Genomic DNA, 13,463 nt, shown 5'->3' on the forward strand with positions numbered 1-13,463 from the left:
TGCAGTTTGGGGCCCAGACCCAGAGGCTTGAAAAACACACTGGGCATACATGTGTGTGTGTGTGCCCAAAATCATGAGAGGAGAATGGAAAAGAAGAGATTTTGGTATCCATCTCCCCTGGGGTGGGGGTGGGGGGTGGTTTCTCATTTTCCTTCTTTTCGTTTCCCTCTGTCTGTCTCCCTCTGGTGAGCATAAGTGCCCTATAGCAAAAACTTAGAAAAAATAAAAGAAGAACAAGAAGAAAAAAAATGCAGCAGCAGCAGCAGCACTAAATAGGCTTGCCACTGCAGTTTTTGCTACAATGCCAAATAAATCAATTGTTCCAAGCCTAACACAATGCACATACCTAAAACAAAGTTGGAGGCATCATGCTACCTGATTTCAAACTGTACTACAAAGCAATAGTTATTTAAACAGCATGGCACTTGCATAATAGATTCACCAGCCAGTTGAACAGAACATTAAGCCCAGAAATAAACCCACATTTTCCAGTTCTGTTGGTAATTACATAAGACACCTGAATCAGGATAATTTATAAAATTAGAGATTTATTTAGTTTATGGCTTGGGGGTCTAAGGTCCAATGGCCACATCTGGTGAAAGTCTTTCTGCAGGAGAATAACATGGTAGAGAGCAAGAGTTTGAACAGAGAAAAGTGTGGCTCTGTCGTCTCATTCTCTCTCCTTATAGACCCACTAGGTCTTAAAATGGGAGCCCCACTCTGTTGCCTAATCACCTCCTGAAGGCCCCACCTTTCACCATCATAATCACATTAAGTCTTTTCTTAATACCTTCACACTACAACTAAATTCCAACATATGGATTTTGGGAGGATACATTCAAACCATAGCACCAAGCATGTAGAGTCTATTGATTTTCAACACAAGTGCCAAGAATACACAATGGGAAATGGACAATCCCTTCAACAAGCAGGGTTGAAAATCTGGATATACCTATGCAGAAGAATAAAACTGGACTCAACAACTTACTCCATATACAACATCAACTCAAAATGGGTTGAAGTATTAATGCATAAAACCGAAAACTATAAAACTAGTAGAAGAAAATATAGAGGGAAAGTATTGGTCTGGAAAGTGATTTTTTTTAAGATTTAACCTCAAAAACATAGGCTAAAAAAATGCAAAATTTGGGGCCGGCAAGTGGCATGGTGATTAAAGGCGCTGGACTCCCACATGGCCGACCACGGTTCAGGTCTCAGACCTGGTGTTTTGCTTTCTCACTTCCTCTCTCTCTCTCTCTCTGTCTCTCTCTGATCAAACTGGAAAACAATAATGATAATAATAAATAAAGTTAAATAAAATAATTATTTTTTTTTAAAATGCAAAATTAGTGGACAAATGGGATTATTTCCAAATGAAAAGCTTCTTCACACACACAAAAAAATAATAAAACAGCAAACTGAAGAGATAATGTACAGATTGGAAGAAATATTTGCAAATCATATACATGACAAAGGGTTAATATCAAAAAGATATAGGGGAATTCAACTCAATAAGAAAGAAAACAAGTAATGTCATTTTAAAATAGGCAAGGAACATGAATAGACATTTCTCAAAATAAGGCATATGACAATGAATATGTGAAGAAAAAATAAATGCTCAATAACTCTAGTCATCAGGGAAATAACAAAATCAGGAGATATTACCTCATACCTATTATCAAAAAGACAGAAGATGGGACCAACAGGTGGCATAGTGTGATTAAGGCACTGGACCTCTCACATGACCAACCACAGTTCAAGTCCTGAACCTGATGCCTTGAAAATCACTCTGGGTGTGTGTGCCCAAAATTCTGAGAGGAGAATGGAGGAGAAGGAATTGCAGTGTGGCCCTCCCTGCCAGGAGGAACTTTCTCACTTTCCTTCTCTCTGTCTGTCTGGCAAGCACACACACTCTAAGAAAAAACATTAAAAAAAAAAAAAACGATAACGAGAGTTGACAAGGAGTTTTTAGTTCCTTAGAAAACTAAAAATAAGATTTCTATGTAATATAGTCAGTTCATTTCTGGGTATTTACCCCAAATATTTGAAATCAGTTTGTTCAAGAGTTGTCTGTACTCCCATGTTCTTTGAAGCACTATTCACAATGGCTAAGTTATGAATTTAACCTAAGTATCCATCAACAGATAAATGGAAAAAGAAAATATGGGGGGTGCATATATGGTGGAATATTATTCAACCTTAAAAAAAAGAATACAATTTTGTCATTTTTGACAACATGTATAGAAATGGAGAACACTATGCTAAGTGAAATAAGCCAGACCAAAACAAACAAACAAAAAACACAAATACCTCATGCTTCTACTTACATGTGGAATCGAAAACAGTTGAACTCAGAGAAGTGATTGGTGGTTACCAGAATCTGGAGTTGGGATAGAGGTGAGAGAGGGGAGGAGAGGTTTCGTGGTCAAAAGATATAAAGCCACCATTAGACAGAAGGAGGCTTTGCTTTGATATGTATATTTTTTTTCTATTCTCAAAGTTCATTGATTTATTTAGCCCAGCTCTCAGTCATCTAAGATCTTGTGTGCATGTACCCATGGGTGAACTCAATGTTTTCAGATAAACGAAACTCAGGGACTCCCCACATGGCTCCAAAATCACACAGAGGCACCCCTACCAACTCTGCCACTGCAGCTGGGCCCCTTAGAGTTATGTTGCACAGCGTGGTGAATATAGTAAATAATAATGTTGTACATTTCAAATCTACTGAGAGAGTAATTTCAAATGTTCTCACCACATAATTGTTAAGTATTTGCTTATCAATATATTAATATAATTATTCCACATTGTATTGTGAATCATAGCATCACCTCATACCCCATAAATATTCACAACTATAATTTGTCAACTTACAGCTTAAAAAGTAGATATTATAAGTAAAGTACTAACTACATTTTCTAGTACAAAATACCTTCTCAATCCATGAAAATAAATTTTACTTGTATTTGTGATCTGAATGTTGCAATTAAACTAAAGACTTGCAGCTACTACTATTCCTTTGATCAAGAATGCAATTTTGCTTTTACATTAAATAGTTAAGTATAAGGCCAGCCCATGGCATGGTGGTTGAAGATGCTGGCTTCTACATGACCATCTCTGTGGATCAAGTCTTGACCCAATGGCTTAAAAAACAAACCAAGAACATGTGCTTGCATGCCCAAAATCCCAAGAGGAGAATGGAAGAGAAGGGATTGCTTCTTGGCCGTCCCTGGGTACTTTCTTTCTCTCTCTCTCCGCCCCCCCCCTCTTTTTCTCTCTCTCTGACCCTCTCCAGTGAGTATACACACTCTATAGCAAATAATAATAATTATAAATAAGAGTATATTCATGTTCATTTTTAATTTTTTTTTAATCGCCAAACAACACATGTGTTCATGAGACAGAGAGAGAGAGAATGCATCCTCAACCAAGGATGGTCATATTACAATCTTGCCTCCATTTTTCTTTCCCATTAGAATTTTGGGCACAAATGAATTCCCATGTGCCCAGTATGTCCTTCAAGTCACTGGGACTGGGACTTGAACTACAGTCAGTCATGTGAGATCTGACTCCCTTAACCTTGTGCTATATGGTTAAATCAGAGAAAGTTTACTTAAAACAATGATTCTCGGGACCAGCAGTTAGCGTAATGGCTATGTCACTGGACTCCCACGTAGTCGACCGCGGTTCGAGTCCCGGACCCGGTGGCTTAAACTCACACCGGGCGCGTGTGCATGCATGCCCAAGATCCCAAGAGGAGAATGGAGGAGAAGGGATTGTGGCGTGGCCATCCCCCCTGGGGGTTGATTTCTCGCTTTCTGTCTCTCTGTCTCTCTCTGTCTGTCTGGCAAGCGCACACGCCCTATAGCAAAAACCTCTCAAAACAAAACAAAACAAAACAAAACAAAACAAAACAAAAAAAACAATGATTCTCAAATTTAATGAGCAAATAAATCACCTTGAGATTCTGTTAGGACGCAAATTATGGTCTGCTAGGTCTGGAACTAGGCCTGAAAGTCTGTATTCCTAGAGAGCGCCAATAATGCTGAGGCTCCTGACTGGGAAAACACACATAGAGTTCAGAAAAATCATATAGTTCAGGAAAATTTTGACTTGGTTCAATGTTTTTCTTTTAATTTTCCAGAGGGTATATGCATATGCTGGACAGAAAGAGAAAGCACTCTACGTGGGTCATGGCCATGCCATAATTTCTACTGCTCCATTTCTTCCTTCTCTGGGGATTTTGGGCACCCATGCCCAAGTGTCTACCATGTTTTTCAAGCCACCAAGTTAAGGACTTGAACTAAGCAGTCCATGTGAGATTCCCACCATGCCATCACCTGGTCTGATAAAATGACTTTTTAAAAATCATCTCTGGGGACCAGCACATGGCATGGCGGTTAAGGTACTGGACTCCCACATGGCTGATCATGGTTAGAATCCTGGGCCTGGTAGCTTGCTTTCTCACTTCCCTTTCTCTCTATCTCTCTCTGGTCAAATTTAAAAAATAATAATAAGTAAAATTTTAAAATTCTTTAAAAAATCATCTCTGTTCACATATACTATCTATATTAAAGTAGTCTCTTCATGAAAAGAACACAAACATGAATTTTTGTTCTGTTCTTTTGTTTTTAGTTTGCTATAGAGCACATGCACTCAGCAGAGATGGAGAGAAAGAGAGGGAGGGAATGTGAGAAATCACCCGTCGGGTATGGCCGCACCACAATTCCCACTTCTATTTGGGGCATGCATGCACATTCACCCAGCAAATGTTTCAAGCCACGGGATCTGGGACTCAAACTGCACAGCCAACTATGGGGTCTCTAACCGCCCTAACCTCCATGCCACTTGCTGCCCTTAAACATGGAGTTTTTCTATTTGCCGAACTGTTGTTACAAATGAAGCAGGAAAAAATACAAATCTATCAGTCAGCATTATTTTCATATGACCTATTATTGTACTTTGCATAATTTGGCCAAGGAAAATTAAACTTTGGGAGTGATAATGAAACGGTTATTTCTTTGACTTCATTCATTTATCCTCCATTTTTAGTTCAAGATAATATATGAGAAAGATAAGTTTTTAAATTAATGTTTAAATTAAAGACAAACTTTCTCCCTTTCAGGCTTGAGTGATGCTGACTTTTCAAATTTCATGTTCTTTTTTTTTTCTTTTTAATCGTAGTAGCTAAAATGAGAAGCATAAACTAAAATGTAAAAACAAAATTAATGATCAGACACATCTTTAACTTACACAGTCTACCTTTAAGCAACATTAGACCTTTTAACACATGGTATGCAAATCCTGCATTAACATCCTTCCATTTCTCTCCATCCCACCTTTGCAAATATTTGTTATATATTTTACTTTTACATGTATTAAAATCCTGCATAATATTGTTACTATTTTTTGTTTGAACAGTAAAATACAATTTAAAGAAATTTAACAATTTATAAAAACTTTTTTTTAAGGTTTTTACCACAGGGCACATGCACTTACTAGACAAGGATAGAAAGAGGGGAACTGAGAAATCATCCCCAAGAGGGGATGGCCATGCTGCAACCCTTTCTCCTCCATTCTCCTCTCGGGATTTTGGGCACACATGCCTATATATCCTGGCATATTTTTCAGGCTATCAGGTCTGGGATTCAAACTGCTGTCGACCAAGTGGTGGTCCAGCACTTTAACCACCTCTCCACCTGCTCACTCCTAAAAGATCTTTTATATGTAGCCATGTACCTACATTTCTGGTGCTCTTCATTCCTTTCATAAATTCAGACTTCCTTGTATCATGTTCTTTCTTCCTCATGACTTTATCATTTCTTGTAGTGAATATCTATTACTAATGAATTGTTTCAACTATTGTCTGTCTGAAAAAAATCTAAGCTTTTTTTTTGTGTGTGCCTTCATTTTTGAAAGATCATTTTACTGGGTATAAAATTCTAGGTTTCACAGGAATTTTTTTCTTTTTATTTCAGGACTTTAAGCTTCTCTTGGTTTAAAGAATCATTTCTTTCATTTTATTTATCATTATAATTTCAATTTGGTATAGCACACATGTGTTCACCAGAGAGAGACAAATACAGAGACAGAGAGAGGTAGTGAGAAAGCAAGCTGCCAGGTCTGGAACTCAAACCATGGTCAGCCATATGGGAGTCCAGTGCCTTAACCACCACACCATCTGCTGGTCCCTGTAATTTAAGATTCTTAAGTTTGGGGTTTGTTGAGCTTGTGAATCTGTGGGTTTGCAACATTCATTAGTTTTGAAAATTTTTCAGCCATAATTTCTTAAGATATTTTAATATTTTTCCTCCATCTCTTTCCAGAACTCCACCAACATGTAAATTTGGCCACTTGAAGTTGTCCTACAGTTTATTGACCATCTAGTCACCTTCCCACTCTTTTCCTTTCTTTGTTTTGAGTAGTTTCTATTGCTCTATCTTCAATTTCACTAATATTTTCTCTTATCTTTTATGTCTCTTAACATTCTTAGTGTCAAAAATTCAGTTATAGACACTGTTTAAATTTCTTTGTGTCTTTGTTCCTAACTCTAACAGCTGTGTCCATCTGGATCAGCTTTGATTGATTATTATTCTCATTAAGCTTTTTTCATGTTTTGTAATTTTTTATTTGATGCCAGGACTCACTTGCCCTCTGACTTCCTGGTTTTGGCTTAGCTAAAGGATGTCACCAGCAGACAGAGGTTAGGAAGGCGGAGTGATCAGGATATAATTCCTCTGCTCCTCGTGTCAGTTCAATTCTGATAGCTGTGGCGTTCCACACCATTGTTTCTAGGGTCCATTGCCACACTATTGTTTCTGGAGTCCATTGGGTGATTCCATTTCTAAATCTCCATCTCTCATTTAGGGTCCAGTAGCATCATCTTCTCTCCCCTGTCCTTCAGCTCTGTGAATAACAGCGTGGCATCTCTCTATCGCTAGTCCTGGTGCCTTCGCACTCCTTGTTGTTCCCTTAGCCCTACTCTCATCTCTTAATAGTCCCTCAGTAAAATCTCTTTAGAAGGCCAGCCCTGCAGTGCAGTGGTTAAGTGCTATATCCTACATATATGAACATGGTTCAAACTTAGCCCCGGTGCCTTGAAAAACACACCAGGTACATGTGCCCCAAATCCCAACAGGATGGAGAAATGGAGGAAAAAGGATTGCAGTGTGATCACCCCTCATCATGGGGACGGGGTTGGGAGTTGCTTTCTTTCTCCCTCTTTCTTTCTGGCAAGTACATGCACCTTCTGGTGGTTAAAAAAAAAAATTATTAATTAAAAAAAAAAGGCTCTTCAAAATCCCAGCTGAATATACCATCTGTTTTCTCCTGACCGACACCCACTCCTTCTCTATTGTGAGTGTCAAAGGAGGTGCCTAAAGGCAAGCATGAGAAATATTAGGAAACCTCCGCTTGCTGAGAAGTTCAGCTGATTACAGAACAGTGCTAATGAGGCCAAAATTAGTGTGTGGCTGTGTCCCAGGATCACAGCCCGTATCCCTGACCAGCCATTTTACACACCATCAGTTACAAGGAAGATGATGCCAAAGAGCACACGTGAGTTGATGCAGCCCATCACCACCACAGAGACACAATTCGGAGAGACGGCTTCAAAGTCGTCTTTGTTCCCAGAGGACAGCTTTTGCAATGTGATCCTAATGAAAATTTTGCATTTATTATTTTACAAAACGTAGACCATAACCACCATCAATGTCTTTTTCAAAGATAAACTCTCATTTTGTCACTTATTGCTGGCCAGTTCATAGTAGCATAGATCAAAAGGCAAGCTCATCTAAATATGTTCTGTATTAGTAATGGGATTGAAGGTTTATAAAAAATATACTGAATTCATTGTAATTCTTCAACTGTTATGGTTAAAGAAGAGAAACTATGCAACCATTAAAGAATAAACAGTTAACTCTATTTCTTTATTTACTTATTGGAAGTGATACTATCATTGTCGAGTGTGAAGAACAATTTTCAGTTTACGTGCCTATTTCCTCAAAACAATATTCTCTTCAGTACAGTGGCTTGTAAATCCACATTGTAATCAGGCCATCATAGATGTACTATTCCATTAATATTGATATACATGGATTCTGTGGTGTCAGTGTTATGATTTAAATGCATGGTAGGAAAAGAAGATACTTCTGTTTCATTTTCAGGAATCAGTTTCTGAGACAATTTACTATCAGTAAAAAAAGAAGTACTGTTTCTAAAACTCTGAGTCTGTAACTTCTAAGTAAAATGTGTTCAAATACAAAAACCAAATACGATCTCATTAAGAGTGGCATAATGCTAAGAGCACCCACAAGATATGAGCGTTTTTATACGTGGTATGTATTCTTGATCAGTTTCATAGAACATAACCTGGGTTTTATGTTTAACAAAAGCTTTTGAGTCATTTTGATAAGGTCAACAGAAAGCACAGTCTTTTAACATTAGGTGATCAACTTTTTGACAATGGCACGGCCAGCATAGCTAATGGAATAATAGCCTGCAGGGTCCGGCTAAATATGATATACGAATGTAATCAAGCTCTGTGATGACTATTCAAAAGTAATCCCTTTAGCTTTGAACTGCAACATATATTTCAACAAGGCGAAAGCCATAGGAAGAAATTCTCTGCAGACCACACTGATACAATACAGCCTTTATATCCTACTCTCTGTGTTCGCTGCTTATAGCGAGTTTTAAATTTGAGGTAATGACTACTGTATATTCATGTGCGCGTCCAACAATACTTTTGATTTGTTGTGGAAAGGTTGAATCCATTACCAGGGGTCTAGTCTATAAACTCTGACACAACCTTTATGTATGAGTCATTATTTACCCTTTTCGGGAGGAAGGCCACTGAAAATGTTTTGCATGCCAAAATTATAAAAATCCATTTACCTCTTCAGACACCAAACTAGCAGGTAATATCTCCTCCATTTCATACTCCCTCTGCCGATATGTTGAAAATCTCATTTATATATAAAAGTGCATTATATGAAACTTCACCGTTGTTTTCAAATAAAGGGGTGAGACGGTGGGTTTATTGCGATGTAGCGTTTGCAGACGTGTTGTAGTGCCTTAATACAGTGCAGGCTAAGTGGTGGTATAAGTGAGACCCTTTTGTTGCCCACTTGAGAGAACCTACCATTTGAGCGTCTTTGCTATTTGCAACAGAGAAGTACCAATTTCTACTGAAATAGTAGGCGATAGAAGCAAAATAACACACTTCAACTTTTTATCGGTTCAAGGCTCTTTTTCTGAAGTAGGGGTCTCTGAGTCTCAGTTTCTTTTAAGTCATAGAGATCAAACATCTCAAATCACACCTTCAGTCAAACACACAGCTTAAAAACATAAGTTAGAATCAAACTGTTTACTTTGGCAATATGACAGAACCAAGAGTCTGCAGTCGTGTGGTGCTCACCTGGTTGTGAATGAACGTAAGTAGCAGAACATCCGAATGCTGATTTTAAATCCCCCCCTATGGAAATGATCATGACTGAGGTTTCTTAGCACACAGAGTATATTCATGGCTTTGATTCATACCAGTAGTTGTGGTCCAAGCTGAGTAGAAGCACAGCAGCAGATACAACTATTTTTGCAGAGAATCTTGGAAAATCCAGAAAAGACATCTGCAAGTGTAAGAGATACTATGTATTCTGTCAGGTCAAAAGGAATGCTAAGTTCAAGACACTGGATAGTATAAAATAGGCATTAGGATAATAGGATTTTTTTATTATTTTTATTTTATTTTATTTTTGCCAGTCCCAATAGTATATTTTTATATATTGTGATGCAGAAAAAAATATTAAACTAAAAATCATGAGGTGGTTCTTTTTTTATTTTTTAAAGATTTTTGCTATAGTGTACATGTGCTCACTGGAGAGACAGAGAGAGAGGAAGTGAGAAATCACCCCTAGGGGGAGTGGCCATGCTGTAGTCCCTTTTCCTTCATTCTCCTCTCAGGATTTTGGGCACTCACACACATGTACCTGGCATGTTTTACAAACCTCCAGGTCTGGAATTTGAACTTCAGAATCAGCCATGTGGGATCCATCCCCTTAACCATCACTCTTCCTACTGGCCCCAAAGTTGTTCTTTTTTTTTTTTTAATTTTTATTTTTTCATTCATTTATTTTAATTTGACCAGAGAGAGACAGAGAGAGAGGGAGAGAAAGTGGGAAAGTAAGCCAGCAGGTCCAGGACTTGAACCATGGTCGGCCATGTGGGAGTGCCCAGCACCTTAACCACCATGCCACCTGCTGGTCCCCCAAAGTTGTTCTTTACAAAGAATGATAGAACATATTTGTTAAGGTAAAAGCTAAGCTCACAAAAATACAGTCACTCAAGAATATTGGGACCAGCAGATTTAAATCACTGGACTCCTCACATAGTCAAACACATTTCAAGTCCCAAATCTAGCAGCTTAAAACTCATGCCTTCCACATGTGCATGTGTGCCCAAGATCCTGAGAGGAAAATGGAGAAGCAGAGATTGCAGCAAGGCCATTCCCCCGGGGGGTAATTTCTTGCTTTCTGTCACTCTCTCTCTTTCTCTCCAATGAGCACACGTGTCTCTGTCCTTCCAGTGAGCACACATGCTCTATAGCAGAAAACTTCTCTCTGGGGGGAAAAAAGAAAAAGAAAAAGCCCACTGCCATAGAGTGTTGTCATTGCGTGGTAGAATCTAAATGATGGAGCAGTTGTACCACCTTCAAGGTTAAAGAAAAGGCAAAGTTGGGACCAGCAGTTAGCATAATGGCTATGTCGCTGGACTCCCACGTAGTTGACCACAGTTGGAGTCCTGGACCTGGTGACTTAAACTCACACTGGGTGCATGTGCGTGCGTGCCCAAGATCCTGAGAGGAGAATGGAGAAGAAGGGGTTGCGGTGTGGCCATCTCCCCTAGGGGGTGCTTTCTCACTTTCTGTCTCTCTGTCTCTGTTTTTCTTGTGAGCACACGCACCCTACAGCAAAAAAACCTCTCCAAAAAAACAAGAAAAGAAAAAAAAAGAAAAGGGAAAGTTCAAGGAAGAATGAGTATCCAGTGTCTAGCACTTCGTCTCAGAAGCAGTATTTATTACTCTGTCCATGTTCGTTGGAGAGAACTTGGTAACATGGCTTCAACTAAATGTTTATATGGAAGCCAATGATTACATGGCATAGCGGCTAAGGTGCTGGACTCCATGTGGCCAACCACAGTTCAAGCCCTGGACCTGGTGGTTTGTGAATCATGCCAGGCACATGTATGTGCATGCCCAGAGTCCTAAGAGGAGAATGGAGGAGCAGGGACTATGCCATGGCCGTCCCCCTAGGGTGATTTCTCACTGTCCCTCTCTCTGTTTCTATCTGTGTCTCTCTCCATTGAGCATAAACATGAAAAAAATGGATATTTTTATATATTGTGATGCAGAAAAAAATATTAAACTAAAAATCATGAGGTGGTTCTTTTTTTATTTTTTAAAGATTTTTGCTATAGTGTACATGTGCTCACTGGAGAGACAGAGAGAGAGGAAGTGAGAAATCACCCCTAGGGGGAGTGGCCATGCTGTAGTCCCTTTTCCTTCATTCTCCTCTCAGGATTTTGGGCACTCACACACATGTACCTGGCATGTTTTACAAACCTCCAGGTCTGGAATTTGAACTTCAGAATCAGCCATGTGGGATCCATCCCCTTAACCATCACTCTTCCTACTGGCCCCAAAGTTGTTCTTTTTTTTTTTTTAATTTTTATTTTTTCATTCATTTATTTTAATTTGACCAGAGAGAGACAGAGAGAGAGGGAGAGAAAGTGGGAAAGTAAGCCACCAGGTCCAGGACTTGAACCATGGGGAGTGCCCAGCACCTTAACCACCATGCCACCTGCTGGTCCCCCAAAGTTGTTCTTTACAAAGAATGATAGAACATATTTGTTAAGGTAAAAGCTAAGCTCACAAAAATACAGTCACTCAAGAATATTGGGACCAGCAGATTTAAATCACTGGACTCCTCACATAGTCAAACACATTTCAAGTCCCAAATCTAGCAGCTTAAAACTCATGCCTTCCACATGTGCATGTGTGCCCAAGATCCTGAGAGGAAAATGGAGAAGCAGAGATTGCAGCAAGGCCATTCCCCCGGGGGGTAATTTCTTGCTTTCTGTCACTCTCTCTCTTTCTCTCCAATGAGCACACGTGTCTCTGTCCTTCCAGTGAGCACACATGCTCTATAGCAGAAAACTTCTCTCTGGGGGGAAAAAAGAAAAAGAAAAAGCCCACTGCCATAGAGTGTTGTCATTGCGTGGTAGAATCTAAATGATGGAGCAGTTGTACCACCTTCAAGGTTAAAGAAAAGGCAAAGTTGGGACCAGCAGTTAGCATAATGGCTATGTCGCTGGACTCCCACGTAGTTGACCACAGTTGGAGTCCTGGACCTGGTGACTTAAACTCACACTGGGTGCATGTGCGTGCGTGCCCAAGATCCTGAGAGGAGAATGGAGAAGAAGGGGTTGCGGTGTGGCCATCTCCCCTAGGGGGTGCTTTCTCACTTTCTGTCTCTCTGTCTCTGTTTTTCTTGTGAGCACACGCACCCTACAGCAAAAAAACCTCTCCAAAAAAACAAGAAAAGAAAAAAAAAGAAAAGGGAAAGTTCAAGGAAGAATGAGTATCCAGTGTCTAGCACTTCGTCTCAGAAGCAGTATTTATTACTCTGTCCATGTTCGTTGGAGAGAACTTGGTAACATGGCTTCAACTAAATGTTTATATGGAAGCCAATGATTACATGGCATAGCGGCTAAGGTGCTGGACTCCATGTGGCCAACCACAGTTCAAGCCCTGGACCTGGTGGTTTGTGAATCATGCCAGGCACATGTATGTGCATGCCCAGAGTCCTAAGAGGAGAATGGAGGAGCAGGGACTATGCCATGGCCGTCCCCCTAGGGTGATTTCTCACTGTCCCTCTCTCTGTTTCTATCTGTGTCTCTCTCCATTGAGCATAAACATGAAAAAAATGGATACATGCTAATAGAGAAGATTTAGCAGAGAGGGGGAAAAACAAAACTGATGAGTGGGAGACAGAAGGAATTACTGAAGCCACGACTTGTGTGTGCAAGAAGGGATGAGACTAGTGAAGCAGAGGTCTCCATCAGCCGTAGTTTGTTAATAGTGGCAGGAGGGACGATATGTCATAGCAGGAAGGATTGTATAGAACCGAAGCCGCTAGGCAAGCAACTATTACCATGGAGCTTCTGGGAGTGTTTTCCTTTGTCTTTGATTTCCTCTATGAAACCGGAAAATAAATCATCACCTGATAACAAAGATGCAGCTGAATGGTTGGGGGTTGAGGAGGTAGAAGAAAGTGTCAAATATTTTTGTGGGAGGTGAAAGAATGAATGGACGAGGAATGTTCAATAGGATGTTCTGAAAGCATAGAGACCACCTGATGTTTGTGGCTAGAAAGCTGACGTCCATGGCCATGTGGCAAGGCCACTCA

At 39.7% G+C, this 13,463-nt stretch overlaps 1 protein-coding gene across 3 annotated transcripts in view; it reads left to right on the forward strand.

Moving 5' to 3' along the window:
• TTC29 (tetratricopeptide repeat domain 29) overlaps nt 1–13,463 on the forward strand; it is a 268,610-nt gene that overhangs the window by 249,191 nt on the left and 5,956 nt on the right. The window lies entirely within an intron of this gene.

Source organism: Tupaia chinensis, unplaced genomic scaffold (genome assembly GCF_000334495.1).
Source record: "Tupaia chinensis unplaced genomic scaffold, TupChi_1.0 Scaffold000098_3, whole genome shotgun sequence".
NCBI classification, from domain to species: Eukaryota; Metazoa; Chordata; class Mammalia; order Scandentia; family Tupaiidae; genus Tupaia; species Tupaia belangeri.